The sequence below is a fragment of the Thermobia domestica genome, chromosome 11, assembly GCF_964235325.1.
Source record: "Thermobia domestica chromosome 11, izTheDome1.hap1.1, whole genome shotgun sequence".
Classification (NCBI taxonomy): Eukaryota; Metazoa; Arthropoda; class Insecta; order Zygentoma; family Lepismatidae; genus Thermobia; species Thermobia domestica.
Window position 1 is genome coordinate 162,829,705 of NC_137464.1, and position 21,187 is coordinate 162,850,891.

The window sequence follows — 21,187 nt, forward strand, 5'->3', positions numbered from 1 at the left end:
TATACAGACAAGGAGTATTTTACATATTAATGTCACAAAATTATAAGTAACTAAATTAAATGAAGTAAGCCAAACTACGAAAAAGAACAAGAAAAGCACCATATAGTACTAAGACGAAGACGTAAGTCAACAAGATGGTACAGTGCTGAAAATTTCTGAACACACAATAATATAACAAATTCTAATAATAAGCAAAACTGTAACAAGAAAGTAAATTATCATAAAAGAAAAGTGTAACATACCACATGGAAGAAACGAAAGACCGTTCTAGGGAACTACCGAGGTATGACTATTGTCAAAAAGCGATCGCCGTTGGACGTAGGGATTGAAATGATGTCGTTGGGGATGTTGCAAGAAGTCAAAATAGGTAGTGGTATTGAAGAGAGGTTTAACACGGTATAAATAAGTCACTGTACATGCTACAATCCAAAAAACAGTGTTTTACCACGGAAGGCTGAAAAGCAAAATAAGGAAACAATGATATTGACGATAAACGACTGCAGCGATGTTTCTTAAGAGCCCTAAGACTTCCCTAAGAGCCAGATGAGAAAAGCAAGCGGACGACGGGCGTAGTGACGCTGCAGTGTGTCTCTTTGTTGACAAATAGAACATAAATCCATAGAAGAACAATGAATAGTATAAGTATTTCATAAGTGTTCATGAATTGATGCAGTCATTCAATTAAAACCAGACAATCTCACTTTTTGATACGATGGTCGTCCAATCTTCAGACGGATTTAAAAAAAGGAGGGGTATCGATTTTGCATTCCATGTCCAAATAGTTAAAAACCATCTTCAGAATTAAACCAGCCATAATTCTCACTTAATCCAATTTGACTATTATTTTTTACAGGTTAACGAGTCCAAAAGAATAATTCCATCGTAAATTCCAAATTTAATATCCCGTTAGATTCAACGATCCAACTTTATGTTAATCCCTATATGAACTGACGATATGCGCCCTTTCTCACAATCTTTACAGGAATCTGAAACGATGGCAAAACTGGCAAGATAATCACTAGTTAACACAGAAATAAACTGTAAGACAACGCCGCAACGATAGACAAAGAAATTTCTAAAGTATACCATCGCGAGTTGTCACAAACATTATTACATATGATCATGGAGAAACATGCGAATTAAACAATGATTTTAACCTGCACCATGTAGACTCTAACAGATTAACATATTTCTTTCCTTTTCATCTTTTATTTTATTACAGGGCAAGTTTGTGTCGTTAGAGGCTCCGCCTCGTCCCTCGATATCTCATAAATTGCGGTTTTTGATAGTAGTCAGTGATACATTTACCACCGTTAGCAACGTTGTCTTTTGTCGAGTGTGCGATAAAAAAAAAAGTTGGGTTCACTACGTCTGAGTTAAAGCAGCATATTCGTACTTCATGTGTGGAACAAACCGTTACGAAGTGAAAAGAAGCAAGTTCTACTGACCTAGATGCAAGAAGATTCTTCATTCGGTGTGTTTACAAGGAAATATGCGAAGCAATGTTTGCAACAAATATTATTCGGAAGTACTAAAATTTCGCGATTTCCTTGAAAAATGTTGTGGTCGTTAGTTCCTGATGAGTCAACTCTTCCAAAGGGATACCTTCCAATTTCCTATCAAGAAGCTATAGAATCAATTAGGAAAGAAGTAGGTTGTTTCTATGTATAGTTTTCCGCCGACAGACAACTGATGACTTGGGACGCTATGTAGCTAATTTCATAATTGGACTAACTGCTGATTGTCTATTTACACTACCTCTTTCTTATTGCATGCCAAGTTCTGGAGAGTACAAATCATAACAAGATTTGTAAATGATAGTGTTGTATCCGTATGGCGTACAAGAAAAAAAAGTTCTTCTTATTTACACAAAAAGTGCATCATACCTGTTAGAAGCTGCTATGACCCTGACAAATGTTTTATCCTAACTTCATCTAGTTCACTTGCATGGCACATGCTCTCCAACGCGTTGCTGAAAAGGTGAGAACCAAATTTCCAACTCATTTATTCCACGAGAAAGGTGGTTTTGGAGATGCCACAACGTGTGGAAGTTTACAAGGAACAATTGCCAGTCATATCACTTCCTTCGGAAACTATTATTACTAGATGGGACACTTAGATACGGGCAAGTCAATTTTACAATCAAATTTTGAAGAGGTCAAATCCGTGCTTGACTCATTTTCGGTGGAGCGACTGTATCGGTACGCATTGCTCAAAATCTATTCCAGGACCTTAAATTTGCTTGCAATGTAGGATACATAAACAACAATTTTGGTTGGATTGCTACAAGGATTAACAAACTTGAAACTGTTGGCTCTCGTGGATGCCATGGATATGTATGCAGGAAAGAAACTGGTTGTTGTCGGAGGAGATGCAGGAGGGACAGAAAAAAAATTGATGTAGCGACTGAAGGAACCCAAGTTACAACAGCTTATTGACAATGAGCCGCATTCTCATTGGTGAAACAGCTAACCCTCCTTACAATATTTTCCAATGACATTCACCTCCTGAAGTATCCTGAAGTATACTCGAGCTATTTCTTCAGGGTCGCGAAGATAAGCGGAAAAGATAAATATAATTGGAATCTAATACCAGAAAATATTTTTCAATATTATTTTGAATTTTGTTCTGATAGGCATATTTTTATTTTTACAACACAAAAGATTTAAGAACAACACAAAATAGGTCTTCTGGACATTTTCAAACAGATGTAAAGTTGTTTAAAAATCAATTTAAATGAAAGAGGTACGATATGGAACTAATAAGAACTTAATATTGAAATACCAGAAAAATACAAACGCAACAAAATTGGCATATTGAAATGCAATTAAAATTGAAAGCTAATGAGATAACTGAGCATGGTGTGATTTCACTAGTGTGGCAATGTCCGGTTCAATCTTCGTGACTCACATTATCAAATCATTTAAATACCCAATAACTTTTTTTTTAACAACTGTCCAAGTTTTTAAACTAAAATTAGAAATCACTTGAATTTGTTATCATATGATCCAATATTAAGGGATTTATGAAGTTTTAAAATTTTCAAACGGTCTCCATTTTGAAACAGTACGACGGATCGGATTCGGTATTTGTAATCTGAATGAACTAACCAAATGTCGTTTTAACCCATTCGCTTTTAGTGAAATTACTGTATCCACTATATGCAAGAAATGGATACTACTATTATAGAAATAGCTGGATATTGTGAGATCTCCTCAATAGGTATATTAAAAATCACACACACGCTTATAACAAACCATAAATTATAAGGGGGTAAGAGATTGAGATAAAATGGGGGTCGTGATAGGAATTAGGTTGAGAACCATTGTTCTAGAGAGATAGAGGGAAGTTTCTCTGCGTACAAGAACACATTGTTTGATCAAGACAAACATTTGATTCTGAACATTTTGAAATACACATGGTAGTGACATATTGTAAGTTAAATAATTAAATATATTCAAACTGTTGTTAATATCTGAATATACATTGCAGAAGATCAAGAATACTTAATGTGAGCATACTTGAATTGCTTTTTTTTAAAAAAAATAAAGGAGGGGCATCAGTCAACGAATATAAAATTTAGGAAAACAACAAAAAACTGTCCCAATGAAAGTAGAGATTTGGTAGCCTCCAATGGTTTGGGCTGGTGATTTGTTATCTTTTACTAGGCATTTTAACATGATTATTAACTTTGCATGCATGATGTATACTATGCTGTGATGATGTAAAATTTGCAAAATAATGTCCTTTCAACACAAAAGATGCAAATTACGTTAAAACTTGACAAAATTGTTTTATTACTAGACTACACATATTACTTGTTACAAAATAGGTATACTATTTAGTAAAGAAAAGTTCATATCTATGAAGACTAGGCCATGGGCAAGACAGTTTTTGTATATACAGAGTGTTTCAAAACAACACTGACAACTTTTGGGAGTTGATTCCTGACACCAAGATGAGATGAAAAGTATAGACCAACCTGCGAGGACAAATGCTCCTTTTCGGAGTTATAGGCTGCCGAAAGCATGAAAAAATGAACTTTAAAAGTCCATAACTCCAATACTATGGGACCTACCGTTGTCAGGTCAAGACTTCGTTTAGGAACTAATATGTGCCCTATCCAAATATAAATGTTTCAGAATCTTGCGGCACTTCCGCAACGACTTTTTATAGAGGAGTTGGTGAGTACTTCATATTATATGCCCGTAGCCAAAAAGCCTCTATAAAAACTGTTGCTTGAGTACCTTAGGATTCAGAAACATAGACTTTTGGATAGGGAACATATTCCTAAGTGACGTCTTAATCCAATTACGGTAGGTTCCATAGTTTTGGAGCTATGGACCTTTAAACTTGATTTTTGTTTCATATTTTCGGCAGCCTATAACTCCAAAATGAGGCATTTGTGCTCCCAGGTTGGTCTATACTTTTCGTGTTGTCTTGGTGTCAGGAATCACCTCCGAAATGTTGTCGGTGTTATTTGAAACACCATGTATATAGAAAAAGTGGAGACCTGGTTTTGTGCCCATCCCTAATAAAAAACAGTTCAGAAGTCACATAAAGTGATTTCTTGAACAAAATGTATTATATAAATTCAGCATAAGTAGTTATCTTTGTCAGTTTCTTATGTCAGTGACTAGCGCAGAAGTTCACAATAAAGCTACGTCTTCTCCACAGGAACATGTCTTTCATTTTACATTATTTAATGGGAACTTTCCCTGTAGAATAAACCTTCTTGTGTGCAGGTTGAATCACGTGATGTCGCTGGAAGTGTCATATGACGAATGAGACCATTGATTGTTGTGTAGCCTGTGATAACCTTTCCTTTACTTCTCTAAAACGAAGTGAAACAGAGTTGATATATAAAATGACACTCGTTCTGTCCGTGGGTTTGTTCACTTTCAATGGAAATAGGTATCTTCTTGTAGTAATCCATCCACCACTGCTTGTAGTTGTAGATGTCGCAAGCTTCCTTAACTGTAAACTTGCCAGGCTTATCTGTATTTAAGTAGCATATATTTTTTCCTGAATAGTGCGACTCCTTCACCGGAAATTATTCAAAATGGTTGCGAATCATCAGCTCGATATCACGTGGAATGGCATTAAACAGACTTCTCCCCTCTTCGTTCTTCTGGCTATTTTCTCACTAATTTTAAGTCACGAATTCCTTTTACGTTTACATGCATTTCTTACTCTCCTCCTAGTCTCTTCGAGATTTCCTTCCGTTGCTAGACACATGAAAAGAACACCATTTTCGTCAGATATACTTCAGTGAATCTAATGCGAATCACAATTGCCAGCTATTAACAACTCCCGGTTTGCACCAGTTTCCAAATTTTGTGTCTTCATTTTTCCGTATTACCAACTGGAAATGGCCTTTTTTCAGGCCAAAATCTAATCTTTCGTTCGGTTCAAGTTCCCTCAGCACAGTACCATACTTATGCTAATAATACATGATACTGGCAAAGAAAGCAAAGAAAATGTATTCATTAATTAATTTATGCTTCTGAAGGCGTTATCAACTTTTGTGCTAAAACGGCATCAGTCAGTGACTGATGCCCTTTCAACACAACTTCGCTTTTTTCCGCCTTGTTTTTGACCATTTCCATCCATCAGTTTTATGCCTCAGTAACACCAATATATGAACATATGGTCGATGACTATGAATTCGCACAAAACTCAATTTTGGTAAAACCTTGACTGATGCCCTTTCAAAACAAAGCGATTCTATCGTAATTTGTCAAGATGCAAAAAAGCCGGCTTTTTTGAATCGATGTTTTTTTTCACATAGAAAGCCGGCTTTTTAGGGAAAAAAACGAGAATTTTGGAAATTTTGACATTTTTCATTTTCATGATTTTTCTATCTAAATAGCTTTCTTATAGTATATTCTGTAGTTAGATAAGAATGCCATGGCCTAAATGCCATATTTCGCTCTCAAATTCACCATCAAGATGGATGGAGCACATGTTTTACGAATTAAAGCTAACATGAAGAATGTAGTATTTGAGGGCAATTTTAGAGGCTATTTAACTTTATTTTAACTTTTGAGTTGTCGACATTTTTTTTCTTCTCTAGATCATTGTAGTTTGTCATCCGTGTTTCATTTCTAAGAGCTTAGTACTCTAGATTCTAGCGCAAAAGTTAAACTTGCCGGTACGTTTTTCTATATATAAGTCAAAGCGTACGTTTTTCAATATATACGTCAAACCGTACTTACACATTTCTGTTATACTGTAGCTGTGCAATGATTTAGCAAAAATTTTCTGGGTACAACCTTGAATACCAATTTATACAAATAATCAGTAGCGGATTTAGAAAAGTACTTTCGGAGGGGTTTCTCTGTTTCGTTTTTTAAAAAGTCCTAATTTTATTTGGAAGGTCCTTGAAGTTTATGAGTACAGGCATAACTAACTTAATATTTCGTTTCGTTTATATGTTTAGCAATAATCCTCCGGATACAATCTTGAAGATCATTTTATACTGAGAATCAGTGGAGGATTTAGAAAAGTATTTTGGGAGGCGTTTTTCTTACTAATGTTTAGTTTTTCTAAACATTCGTAATTTTTATTTGACGGGTGCTTAAAGTTTATGAGTAAAGGCATAACTAATAGATATTTCGTTTGTTTTAGACATTCCGTAACTTTGGAGAACAGGCTTCAGTCCGAAAGACCGCCCCCCTAATCTTCGCAAAACCGTCACTGCTGGTAATTAGTAATAATAACAATTTAAAAACAATAAGAAAGGAAGTCGGCCAACTCACAGTACACGCACTATTTCTACATTCACAGATGGAATGAAGAAAAGCTTTGTCAGAATGGTCGAATGCTGGGTTGAATCCCGGACTTCCCGTAGAAGCGCAAAAGGTAACCACCAGTCATGTTTGTTGTGCAGTTGTATTTAGCTTAACTTAAATATATTCCGTAGTCCTTTTTTTGGGGGGAAGGGGTCCGTAATGGTATGTTGAATTCCCCTTGTTAAAAAATCAGAAAACTGGAGGATTGTCCAAACCGTGATGGTGGTTATATAAAACTTAACTGTAGAATTTCAAGAATACACAGAACGCAAAGCTCTAGATGTGCAGCCTTTAAGTGTATGATATAAATCTTAAGTATTTCTCTTATGTTTTACTTTAATTTTATTTTGTTTCGAAAAGATGATACGGAATATTTTGAAGTAAAAATACTACATACAATTTTGCTAGTTATTTGTGTATTATTTTTAAAGATGTGTTTACTTTTAGGGTTGGCTGGTTTATACCAGCTGTTTGTTTTTAATAACTGGTTTAAACCAAAAAATAAAACTAACGAAAAATGCGAATCGTGTGAACTTCATGGTGACGTTTGCACATATCAAACCATCCGCATTAGTTTTATTTCCTTTTCACCTTTTAATCAAGGTGTCCCATGTTCAATTCTCGGTCGAACCACAACCCTTCTTTCATGCGTAAACCAACTAGCGGTTCGGATGTCACTTTAAGCGAAAGTCTTCTCCTTGATAACCTCGGTATTACGTAAGAATGTTAAGCCTAAACATACGAAATGAAACCGAATTGTATATTTCTGCATGTCTGAATGCCTGTTATTTTATAAAGAAGCCAAAGTTGCTTAAGTATATTGATAGAAATTGTCAAAATTTATCGATTGCCTACGTAGCTTCCAACAGTACCTTGGATTGGACTTTCAATGATATATACATACTAAATTTGTAATTTAATACCTCAGTTTTAGCGTACTGATTATGATACGTTGACCTTTAAATTTTACATGCAAAGCAATAACAGGATTTTCCCGTTATTGTTTTACATTTAAAGTAATGACGGGATTTTCCCGCTGACCGGACTTCTTTAAGCTTATGGGACCTCTTCCAGCATAACCAAGTTTTGTTGCATAATAACACCAAGGCGAAATAAACTTATCTCTGTGAATATGTAATATAAATACATAAAGCAAAATATCTAAATCAAAAAACCTGGTTTAAATCAAAAAATCTGATTTAAACTTCCCCCAAAAAACGGGTTTTTGGCATTTTCAAAAACAACCATGGTTCTTGCCAACCCTACTTACTTTTGTATATAGGAAGTTAAAAAATTCTTATTACATACATTGGTTAATCCTTTGGAATTCATAATGTAAATATGTTGAAGGAAAATTGTTTGAAATATCTTTTCGAAATTCATGGTTTATTTTCGAGGTTTTATATTATTATCGGCATCAACCACTAATTAAATGACTTTTTGTGTTATAGAGAAACGAAACAAAGTCTACTTTATCAATTTAAAGCAGAATTTTGAAAAAAGCCCAAAATTTCTCAAGCAAAAAAGCGAAGCAAAAAAAACCGTTTTTTTAAAAAAAGGCCGTTTTTTTCGAGCCCTTGCATCTCTAGTAGTTTGATTTTTTGTTCAGTCCTTTTAAAACAAACATAAGAAATTTAAAAGAAAATACGAATTAATGTTAAAATAAATATTTATACTTATGAATATATTTAGTTATGAATTTATATTTTTCTTTGATATATTTCAGACACTTTGATTACATATTTATGTATCCACATATTTCAGGAGGTCGATAGTACATAAAAATTCAGATTTTAGTAATATAGACTGTCAAATAAATACAAAAAAGAGAATCTACCTTAACAATAGACCAAAATTTAATTATTGTAATAGCATATTTTTTGTGGTTTTAAAATACAGTAGAGCGTCGATTATCCGAAGTAATTGGGGGACATTGGTGTTCGGAAAACTGGTTTGTTCGGATAATCGAATTGTACTGTACTGTGCTTCTACAGCCAGTGCCAAACCGACAGAAGTGTGCTGATTGTTGAAACACAGCGACTGGCGGCTTGGTCGGTCAGCAGCGCCTTATGAAGGCCCCATTAGAAGCAATGTTCCGCCAGCGGTGGCTCAGTGCGGCGACTACTGTGGGAAACTTGGTTTGGGAGTGAGGGGGGATGATGGACGGTAGGGTGGGAGAGTAACAGGTGCGAGCGCGTACACAGTTCGGTTAAGCGGTCGTTCGGTTGACCGACGTTCGGATAATCGACGCTCTACTGTAATAATTTTGTTGTTAGGTAATTACGAACATAATTGGTGATCATAAAAAGCGGCGTCATTGTCGAAGAAAATTTATGTACTGCTAACATTGAATTTTTCTTCTAATATTGAAACGATAATGAGGTATTTAACTCGCATACGTTTACTTTATAGTAGCAGTTATTTTATTTAAAACGATATTTTTCAATAGTTTTGTTTACTCATTGAAAACTTATAATTTTACATCAACAGCGATCAGCATTGCAATGTATAGATGCGTTCAAACAGTTTGACCACCCACTTTCCTTAGAAAGATTATATGTATTCTCATAAACATACAAAGAATATTTACTGTTTAGCCTGTAGTACGTATCTTCAACAGGCAAAGAAAATACTCAATAGCATTTCTCTTTCGAAGAGTAAGACTTCAATGTTTCTTAGAAAGAAGTGCTTAGACAAGATTTTTTTGGAACACTATGTTTTGAAGTGATGCTTAGAGGGTTCTCGACGCCGAAATTAAATTGCCGCAAATTTTAAACGTTTCCCTAAATATTTCATAAACTTATAAAGAGTAGAAAACCTGTAAGTTGTTCTTTTAACAATGTGATTTTCCAAATGATGGCATAGTTACAACTCCTCTGAATGTTTTGGTTATGTAAAAAACTAGGAACGAATTGTTTTTTCGCGTTAAAAATTTGATTTCCTAACTTTCAAACAACGGAAAACATTCCGAGAAGTTGTAACTACGCTATCATTTGTAAAATCATATTGTTAAAAGAACAAAAACTTGCAATTTTTCTCAGCTTTATACGTTTCTAAGATATTTAAGAAAAGGTTTACAATTTACGGGCAATTTAATTTCGGCGTCGAGAGCCCTCTTAAACTATAGTTTTGTTACATACAGAAATTTCTCTTATAGAAGAATGGAAATGTCTTATTAATTTCCATTCCCTACAGTTATCAGATGAACTTAATATACCGTAACTTGTTATATATTCTAAATTAGAGCCGGATTTAGATTTCGTGAGGCCCTAAGGTATTGAAAGTAATGGGGTCCTTCATCGTCCAACTGCCCTCTGTCAATGACAAATTGCACTGCAGTTTGCAGCTGCATGCAATGTTGCCATGCAAACAGCTCATGAAGAACCTAGGCACCCTACATGCAGAAATGAGCAAACTAGTGATACTTTTGGGAGCAGGCTAGCAGGAGGGGTCCCATTACTTACATCATAGAAGTCTACTCAACACAAAATACTATTCATGTGTATGCTTTATTTTATTTATTTATTTATTTATTTATTTATTTTTGTAATCTTACATTTTGGAAATGTATATCCATTTTTTTCTGTAAATTTATTGGGCCCCCAAGAGAGTGGGGCCCTAACCTATAGCTTGTTTAGCTTATGCGTAAACCCGGCACTGATTCTAATTGTGATAAGATATGGATTGCAAATTGAAAATAATAAACACAATAATATAGTTTGTGGACTCGTAATATTAAACTATGAAAAACAAAACCAGCAAAATATTTTAGGATTTTCCAAAGCCTAACGCGTACCGGAATGCCGTTTCTTGTGAGATCTGTGAAGTCCAAATTCAATAAGAGGATAAATTATATTAAATTTGTAAAATTATCAATAAATTTAGATTAAATTTACAGAAAAGTCGGATTTCGAACCTCAGTTTCCACCTCCTGCGCACGCCCCTTGTTGTAGATTATGTTTAGATCTCTTTATCAACATTCCTTTTAATATTTTGTTTTTATTATTTCGACTATAAACTAAAACTTCAACAAAACCTAAGTTCAATGTAGCAACCGGTTTCAACATTAATTTTTATAGAGCAAAACGGCATGAATTAGCGAGAAACAGTTCTTTGGAAATGATATAATCCCAAGAATAAATGTAAATCCCTTTCTTTCACGAGAAAAAGAAATCCCATCACCTTTGACTATACACTGAAAGAAACCAAACTGTCTAAGCCAAGTACTGTTAAAGGTTTAGGTCTTATTTTTGATCCTGAATTAAATTTCAATTAACACATAAATATGATAACAAACAGCGCATATAGAAACTTAGATTTAATGTTGAAAAGGGAAAAAAAAGAAAGAAAAGAAAAGAAAGCTCCGTACCAAATGAGGGTTGGGAAACCCTGTATTGTGCAAATGAGATGTATGGGATGAGTCGTGATTGGGAACCCTTCACCCCTGGTGGGGATATTCATGAAGCTATAGGCTTATGTCTAATTATATTGGAATATATTATCAATTTCTTAAGTTCGAACATACTAGATTCGATTGAAATGAGAAAACTTTTTATCGGATTTCTGAAGAAAATAAAATAAAATAAATAAATACATGACCGTGTTTATTATATATGGAATTCCCAGTCACGACCCCCTTTTCAGTTTTATTTAAAAATAGATGAAGTAAAGAAGAGAAGAGAAAGTTAGGATAAAAAGAGAAGAAAAATAGGGAAAGTAAGAAGATGAAAAAAGGGAACTATTACTGGATATTTTTGAGAAATATGGTAAAGGAAAGTGAATAATTATCGAATTGGGATCATTTCGAATAGCTATTGGGTGAATATTTGGTATTAAGGTGATCGAAGGTAGACACATGTTAACCCATACCTCTCAGACCTAGATCCATTTAACTCCAACTACCGAATTATCCCAATCTAGCTCTGAGATAGATGAGAAAGTTTAATTTAACAGTTCATTAAATATTTCCAAAATTCTTGACGAGTATCTAGTACTTGAAGTATAAACGATGAAGCGGACGGCATGTTAGAATTGACCACAGAGAAGAATTTTTAAAAAAATCAAAGTAATACATATATTTGTCGAAGATTTTGACTTTCAAAGTTCTCTCATGATGATCATTCGTTCAGGCTACTTCGGTCCTTTTTGCTTCCTTTATAGAGCCAACTTAAATTAGGTTAGTATTGACTTTCAACGACTTGTTGCCAACTACCATTAATTATAGTAAGTCACACATATATGTCAAAAGAATTGGTGCACTTAAAACTAAACCTACATTTCACTCACACACACATTCATACAGGACAACGTATACTTAAGGTTGCATTTAGTGTAATTAAACTAACCTAACTACATCTCTATAGACATTTATTACATTTCAAGAAAAGAAAACTTAGTTTGAAATAACAGAAAAAGTTTGATACATGAATTAAAAAAAAATTATATTAATAATAATAAATAGGCATGCACAGAAATCTGTTACTTTCAACAATATCAAATAACACACTTTTCTTGTAGAGATATTAAAAAATTGGATTACATTTTTAAAAAAATCGACAAAACGAAAGACGAAGAGAGAAGGAAAAAAATTAAAATTAAACATTAAACATATTTCATGTTCAGTACAATGAATACATACCATGGTGAAAAAGAAAAGAAAGAAATATATAATTGGTTAATTAATCTTAAAAAAAAACTTTGGTAGCATTTTATTGAGTCTCTGTCCCAAGAGGAGAAATTTTGACAATTTTATGAGTCTTTGTTCTCACGTCGATAGTAGCTCCTTTTTCTACTCTCTTTATTCACTGTGATTGGTGTCCATGAGAGTATTTAATCGTTTGTCTTAACGACAGACAAATAAATTAGTTTCTTCATATTATATATAAAATTTTCATTTCGTCACTTTCAGATTTTTTAAAAAATTATCGAATCCAATCCCAGACATTGGGACTATATTTCCATAATACTATATGTCTCAATAGAGCTAGGTCTCTGGACCTATCTAGGTCCTGTATTCACATTACTAAATTATTGAACACATTTCAGTTCATTGAATTTAAGATCACTAATTTTTTTCCTTTTTTTTAGTATAGATCGTGGAGTCAAAAGTTTTAGTCACTGAACTGACGAACGACAAATAATTAGGTTTTCGATCGTAGGGGAAGATTTGCTTCATAGTTTACTGATAGAAGGATTTGTTGGTGGGGCGCACTGTTTCGTAGTTTACTGATTTCACTATGATCTCGCAAAATAAATTTGGATAAGGATTAGGGTTATTTTTACTTTTCTTACGACCTGCTACTTGTTCCATTTACAGGCAATATTTGACATAGTATTAAAAAATTAAATAGTTACAAACATTACTAACAAATCAGTAAGGTGTCATTAATTATAAGTTACGCGGTAATACTTTACATCACAAATAATTGGTCAATGTCGGGTGTCAAAAATCTATGGCAACCTAAAACCACCAGGGTAAATACCGAGCCCTTTACATACATACTCGCATATATATATATATTCATATTACTCAATATAATAAATGTCACTCTAATATTAATCTTAGTATTTCGTCGACGTTTAAATTCTACATAACCTTTTATTATTCAATAAGTATTCGCGCTCGCTTGGCTCAAAATAAACAAAAACCCTGACTAACAAAATTCTTTTTTTTTCTCATAAGGTTGCAACATTGAACTTTATATGTAAACCCGATAATCAATAATAATTCTCAAATTACTAAAGATCCGCGTATAAAGAAATAGTTGGTGTTATTTAATAAGTTGACATAAGAGGTGGAAATACAACAAATAGAGCAGGCACGTAACTTTTCAGACTATGTAAGTACATATATATAGATGTATATACAGAGAAAAAATCAAGGTTATTTGAAACTAGTGCGCCCAAACTACTAATACATACACACCATATGACCAATCAATAGAAAGAAAACCAGAAATCAGTCGTCAATGGGTATTCTTTGTACGATCGATGAATAACAAGTAAGTTTCTGGGAATCTGAAATCGTAGTGTACCTTCTTGTCAGTCCCTCCCATGGTGGGTTGAGTATCGTGAAAACGGTCCTGAGTCGTGCTGAAATACCTCCACGAATTGTATTCCTCGATGTCTCAGTTAGTACATACGATCGAAATAATTGATATGAACATTGTATGTTTTCATGAGTTTCAAAACCGGGGGGGGGGAGGAAGGTTAAAATTAAAAAAAAACCTTTAGAGAAGAAGTAGAAGAAGGATGGATAAAAAGAGAGGAGACAGAACACTACAACTACGAAAGATAAGTGGTCAAATTTACGTACACAACATACTATAACCAAATATTCTTTTATGCCAAAAGGGGTTCGGCTTACTCAAATACGTAACCTAGGGGGCGCCCTGCTGCCAAGGATGCAAGTCTGTGTCCATCAGATCCCAATCTCACAAGAGTTTGCTTGTAAGATTGAAATCTGAGCCCCGTATCCGGCCCAGACCAGCAGGATAAAAGGAGAGGGGGAAGGGACCAGGTAACTGCGTCCCCAATTTTGAAATCTCTAAGTAAGTAAAAAAAATATTCGACCCCTCAGAAGAACTAAGAAGGTTCAAGGACAGTAATGAAACTAGAGTAAAAGTAATAGCTAAGATATCCCTAACTACTGATTTGCCAAAATTAAAAAAAAATTAAATAAACTAAATTTTGGATCGGTGATTTTCAATGACCAAACATCACCGATGGCTACCCTGCGCAGACATGCCAAAGTCTGGGACGTCGTTAATTTCCATCAACTAATTAAACTGAGAAAAGAAACGAAAATACTTAAGAGGGTCAGGGATCGACGTCCGGGTACGCGATGGGCATAAATATTAATTTAGTAGCGGTTGATTTAATCGGATAGTCCGAACTGAGCTGTCAGCTATATGAACACTGCACAAAAAATAAGGTAAGCAACGAAGAAAAAAATCTCGGAGAGTCAATGAATGTTAAAGGTACAAATGACCAAACCTGTACTTTTCGTTGGTCACAGGATATAGCAGTTATTTTTCTTAATTATCATTTCTGTCAACCTTTAAAAGTAATTCCCACATGATGCTACCCTATCTGTTGGAAGGCTTAAGATCCGGGGCTGTTATATGAGGTCCTTAAATGCGAAGTAACACACAATTCCCAACTACACTTTACTATCCAAATAGCAAACTCGGTTGGATGAATGTACTGGTGTAGAATCAAAACGCGAGAGATTTTTAGTAAACATATTCATATTCTCACTATATAATATACACTAGGCCTATCCATTTAAGTACGGGTGTCCTACCATCTCATTCATATTTTATATCGTATTATTACTATATCATTACATTTATTCATTATTTACTCATTTCCACACGGAGTAATATTTTACAGACACCCTATTTCATACATTTTACAAGCAGGCCATACACATATTTATATTACACACTAATAAATATATATTTATCACAATCTGTCACGCTTAAACTACTACACGATAACATTCATCGAACCACGGACTCGTTGTTTTAAAGCACCCAAATTATATTTACTTCGCAGCTAAAAAAAATCATACGTGTATTCACTGAAAGTTAAGTTGTCAACGATAATTTTATTTCTGATTCGCTGATAAAACTAAAGCAACAATGGAATTTTTCTACAGCCACGGGAAAAGAGAATTTAATATTACATTTTGAAACAAACAGTAACATCATGTGGGCTTATTTATATTAAGAAAATAGGCGTTCTTAATTTCCGTGGATATTTCGGGTTCTAAATGACACAGCAAGCTGTAATTTTCAGAACTACGAGATCTCATGCTACTTCATCAAAACGTACACTCATTTGAACCGAAAACCATGTCCACGAAATGTAATTTAGAAATAAGGGGCCAAAATCAAACAAACTAAATCACTAACTCGTGCAATGACGTAATGTCAACAAACAACTGATTACCGGAAACGGACACGATGGCGCTGTAGTGGAGACATAATTTACCGTGTACTGAAATATATACTTGTACTTATTAATCAGAAATCTAATATATAGTCTCGTTTAGTATACTTCGAGTTAGACAAATGGTACTAAATTGACGCATATTTAATACACTGTCCATACGGTAAAATCACGTCCATTTAGACAGCCCCCCCACCTTGTCAAAATTAAACGAAAATGGTGTCAATCGTTTGTGCATCGTTTGTGCAGAAATGTGCAACACAAATTTTCGTTTGTGCAACAATGAAATATGAGCTAGAGCGAAAACAAAGTGGGGGGGCTGTCTAAACGGTAGCCCCCCCCCTTGTCAAAATTGATCAAAAATGGTGTCAATCGTTTGTGCATCGTTTGTGCAGAAATGTGCAACACAAATTTTCGTTTGTGCAACAATGAACAATGAGCTAGAGCGAAAACAAAGTGGAGGGGCTGTCTAAACGGTAGCCCCCCCACCTTGTCAGATTTAGTCGAAAATGATGTCAATCGTTTGTGCATCGTTTGTGCAGAAATGTGCAACACAAATTTTCGTTTGTGCAACAATGAACAATGAGCTAGAGCGAAAACAAATTGGGGGGCTGTCTAAACGGTAGCCCCCCCAACTTGTCAAAATTAGTCGAAAATGGTGTCAATCGTTTGTGCATGGTTTGTGCAGAAATGTGCAACGCAAATTTTAGTTTGTGCAACAATAAACAATGAGCTAGAGCGAAAACAAAGTGGGGGCTGTCTAAACGGTAGCCCCCACCTTGTCAAAATTAGTCTAAAATAGTGTTAATCGTTTGTGCACAAATGTGCAACACAAATTTTCTTTTGTGCAACAATCAACAATGAGCTAGAGCGAGAAAAAGTGGGGGCGGTCTAAACGGTAGCCCCCCATCTTGTCAAAATTGGTCTAAAATGGTGTCAATCGTTTGTGCATCGTTTGTGCAGAAATGTGCAACACAAATTTTAGTTTGTGCAACAATGAACAATGAGCTAGAGCGAAAAAAAAGAAGGGGCTCCCTAAACGGTAGCCCCAGTGTCAAAATTGGTCGAAAATTGCGTCAATCGTTTGTGCATCGTTTGTACAGAAATGTGCAACACAAATTTTCGTTTGTGCAACAATGAACAATGAGCTAGAGCGAAAACAAATTGGGGACTGTCTAAACGGTAGCCCCCCAAACTTGTCAAAATTAGTCGAAAATGGTGTCAATCGTTTGTGCATGGTTTGTGGAGAAATGTGCAACGCAAATTTTAGTTTGTGCAACAATAAACAATGAGCTAGAGCGAAAACAAAGTGGGGCTGTCTAAACGGTAGCCCCACCTTGTCAAAATTAGTCTAAAAAAGTGTTAATCGTTTGTGCAGAAATGTGCAACACAAATTTTCGTTTGTGCAACAATGAACAATGAGCTAGAGCGAAAACAAAGTGGGGGCTGTCTAAACGGTAGCCCCCACCTTGTCAGATTTAGTCGAAAATGGTGTCAATCGTTTGTGCATCGTTTGTGCAGAAATGTGCAACACAAATTTTCGTTTGTGCAACAATGAACAATGAGCTAGAGCGAAAAAAAGGAAGGGGCTCCCTAAACGGTAGCCCCCTGTCAAAATTGGTCGAAAATTGCGTCAATCGTTTGTGCATCGTTTGTACAGAAATGTGCAACACAAATTTTCGTTTGTGCAACAATGAACAATGAGCTAGAGCAAAAACAAAGTGGGGGGGCTGTCTAAACGGTAGCCCCCCAACTTGTCAAAATTGGTCGAAAATGGTGTCAATCGTTTGAGCATCGTTTGTGCAGAAATGTGCAACACAAATTTTCGTTTGTGCAACAATTAACAATGAGCTAGAGCGAAAACAAAGTGGGGGGGCTGTCTAAACGGTAGCCCCCCAACTTGTCAAAATTACTCGAAAATGGTGTCAATCGTTTGTGCATGGTTTGTGCAGAAATGTGCAACGCAAATTTTAGTTTGTGCAACAATAAACAATGAGCTAGAGCGAAAACAAAATGGAGGCTGTCTAAACGGTAGCCCCCACCTTGTCAAAATTAGTCTAAAATAGTGTTAATCGTTTGTGCAGAAATGTGCAACACAAATTTTCGTTTGTGCAACAATGAACAATGAGCTAGAGCGAAAACAAAGTGGGGGCTGTCTAAACGGTGGCCCCCCACCTTGTCAGATTAAGTCGAAAATGGTGTCAATCGTTTGTGCATCGTTTGTGCAGAAATGTGCAACACAAATTTTCGTTTGTGCAACAATGAACAATGAGCTAGAGCGAAAACAAAGTGGGGGGCTGTCTAAACGGTAGCCCCCACCTTCTCAGATTTAGTCGAAAATGGTGTCAATCGTTTGTGCATCGTCTGTGCAGAAATGTGCAACACAAATTTTCGTTTGTGCAACAATGAACAATGAGCTAGAGCGAAAACAAAGGGGGGCTGTCTAAACGGTAGCCCCCAACCTCCTCAAAATCTGTCGAAAATGGTGTCAATTGTCTGTGCATCGTTTGTGCAGAAATGTGCAACACAAATTTTCGTTTGTGCAACAATGAACAATGAGCTAGAGCAAAAACAAAGTGGGGGCTGTCTAAACGGTAGCCCCCCACCTTCTCAAAATTGGTCGAAAATGGTGTCAATCGTTTGAGCATCGTTTGTGCAGAAATGTGGAACACAAATTTTCGTTTGTGCAACAATTAACAATGAGCTAGAGCGAAAACAAAGTGGGGGGGCTGTCTAAACGGTAGACCCCCACCTTGTCAGAATTGACCAATTTTGACAAGGTGGAAGCTAACATTTAGACAGCTCCCCACTTTATTTTGGTTCTAGCTCATTGTTCACTGTTGCACAAACGAAAATTTGTGTTGCACATTTGTGCACAAACGATGCACAAACGATTGACACCATTTTCGACCAATTTTGACAAGGCGGTGGGGCAACCGTTTAGACAGCCACCACTTTGTTTTCGCTCTAGCTCATTGTTCATTGTTGCACAAACGAAAATTTGTGTTGCACATGTCTGCACAAACAATGCACAAACCATTGACACCATTTTCGACCAATTTTGACAAGGTGGGGGGCTACCGTTTAGACAGCCCCCCACTTTGTTTTCGCTCTAGCTCATTGTTCATTGTTGCACAAACTAAAATTTGTGTTTCACATTTCTGCACAAACGATTCACAAACGATTGAAACCATTTTCGACCAATTTTGACAAGGTGGGGAGGCTACCGTTTAGACAGCCCCCCACTTTGTTTTTGCTCTAGCTCATTGTTCATTGTTGCACAAACGAAAATTTGTGTTGCCCTTTTGTGCACAAACGATTCACAAACGATTGCCACATTTTTCGACCAATTTTGACAAGGTGGGGGGCTACCATTTAGACAGGCCCCACTTTGTTTTCACTCTAGCTCATTGTTCATTGTTGAACAAACCAAAATTTGAGTTGCACATTTCTGCACAAACGATGCACAAACGATTGACACCATTTTCGACCAATTTTGACAAGGTGGGGGCTACCGTTTAGAAAGCCCCCACTTTGTTTTCGCTCTAGCTTATTATTCATTGTTGCACAAACGAAAATTTGTGTTGCACATTTCTGCACAAACGATTGACACCATTTTCGTCCAATTTTGGCAAGGTGGGAAGGCTAGTGTTTAGACAGCCCTCTCTTTGTTTTCGCTCTAGCTCATTGCTCATTGTTGCACAAACGAAAATTTGTGTTGCACATTTCTGCACAAACGATGCACAAACGTTTGACACCATTTTCGACCAATTTTGACAAGGTGGGGGGCTACTGTTTAGACAGCTCTCACTTTGTTTTCGTTCTAGCTCATTGTTCATTGATGCACAAACGAAATTTTGTGTTGCACATTTCTGCACAAACGATGCACAAACGATTGACACCATTTTCGATTAATTTTGACAAGGTGGTGGGGCAACCGTTTAGACAGCCACCACTTTGTTTTCGCTCTAGCTCATTGTTCATTGTTGCACAAACGAAAATTTGTGTTGCACATGTCTGCACAAACGATGCACAAACCATTGACACCATTTTCGACCAATTTTGACAAGGTGGGGGCTACCGTTTAGACAGCCCCCCACTTTGTTTTTGCTCTAGCTCATTGTTCATTGTTGCACAAACTAAAATTTGTGTTGCACATTTGTGCACAAACGATGCACAAACGATTAACTCTATTTTCGACCAATTTTGACAAGGTGGGGAGGCTACCGTTTAGACAGCCCCTACTTTGTTTTTGCTCTAGCTCATTGTTCATTGTTGCACAAACGAAAATTTGTGTTGCCCATTTGTCCACAAACGATTCACAAACGATTGCCACATTTTTCGACCAATTTTGACAAGGTGGTGGGGCAACCGTTTAGACAGCCACCACTTTGTTTTCGCTCTAGCTCATTGTTCATTGTTGCACAAACGAAAATTTGTGTTGCACATGTCTGCACAAACGATGCACAAACCATTGACACCATTTTCGACCAATTTTGACAAGGTGGGGGGCTTCCGTTTTGACAGCTCCCACTTTGTTTTCACTCTAGCTCATTGTTCGTTTTTGCGCGAACGAAATTTTGTGTTGCACATTTCTGCACAAACGATGCACAAACGATTAACTCTATTTTCGACTAATTTTGACAAGGTGGAGGCTACCGTTTAGACAGCCCCCACTTTGTTTTCGCTCTAGCTCATTGTTCATTGTTGCACAAACGAAAATTTGTGTTGCACATTTCTGCACAAACGATGCACAAACGATTGACACCATTTTCGACCAATTTTGACAAGGTGGGGAGGCTACCGTTTAGACAGCCCCCCACTTTGTTTTTGCTCTAGCTCATTGTTCATTGTTGCACAAACGAAAATTTGTGTTGCACATTTCTGTACAAACGATGCACAAACGATTGACGCAATTTTCGACCAATTTTGACAAGGTGGGGGGCTACCGTTTAGGGAGTCCCTTCCTTTTTTTCGCTCTAGCTCATTGTTCATTGTTGAACAAACCAAAATTTGAGTTGCACATTTCTGCACAAACGATGCACAAACGATTGACACCATTTTCGACCAATTTTGACAAGATGGGGACTACCGTTTAGAAAGCACCCCTTTGTTTTCGCTCTAGCTTATTGTTCATTGTTGCACAAACGAAAATTTGTGTTGCACATTTCTGCACAAACGATTGACACCATTTTCGTCCAATTTTGGCAAGGTGGGAAGGCTAGTGTTTAGACAGCCCCCATTTTGTTTTCGCTCTAGCTCATTGTTCATTGTTGCACAAACGAAAATTTGTGTTGCACATTTCTGCACAAACGATGCACAAACGTTTGACACCATTTTCGACCAATTTTGACAAGGTGGGGGGCTACTGTTTAGACAGCCCTCACTTTGTTTTCGTTCTAGCTCATTGTTCATTGATGCACAAACGAAATTTTGTG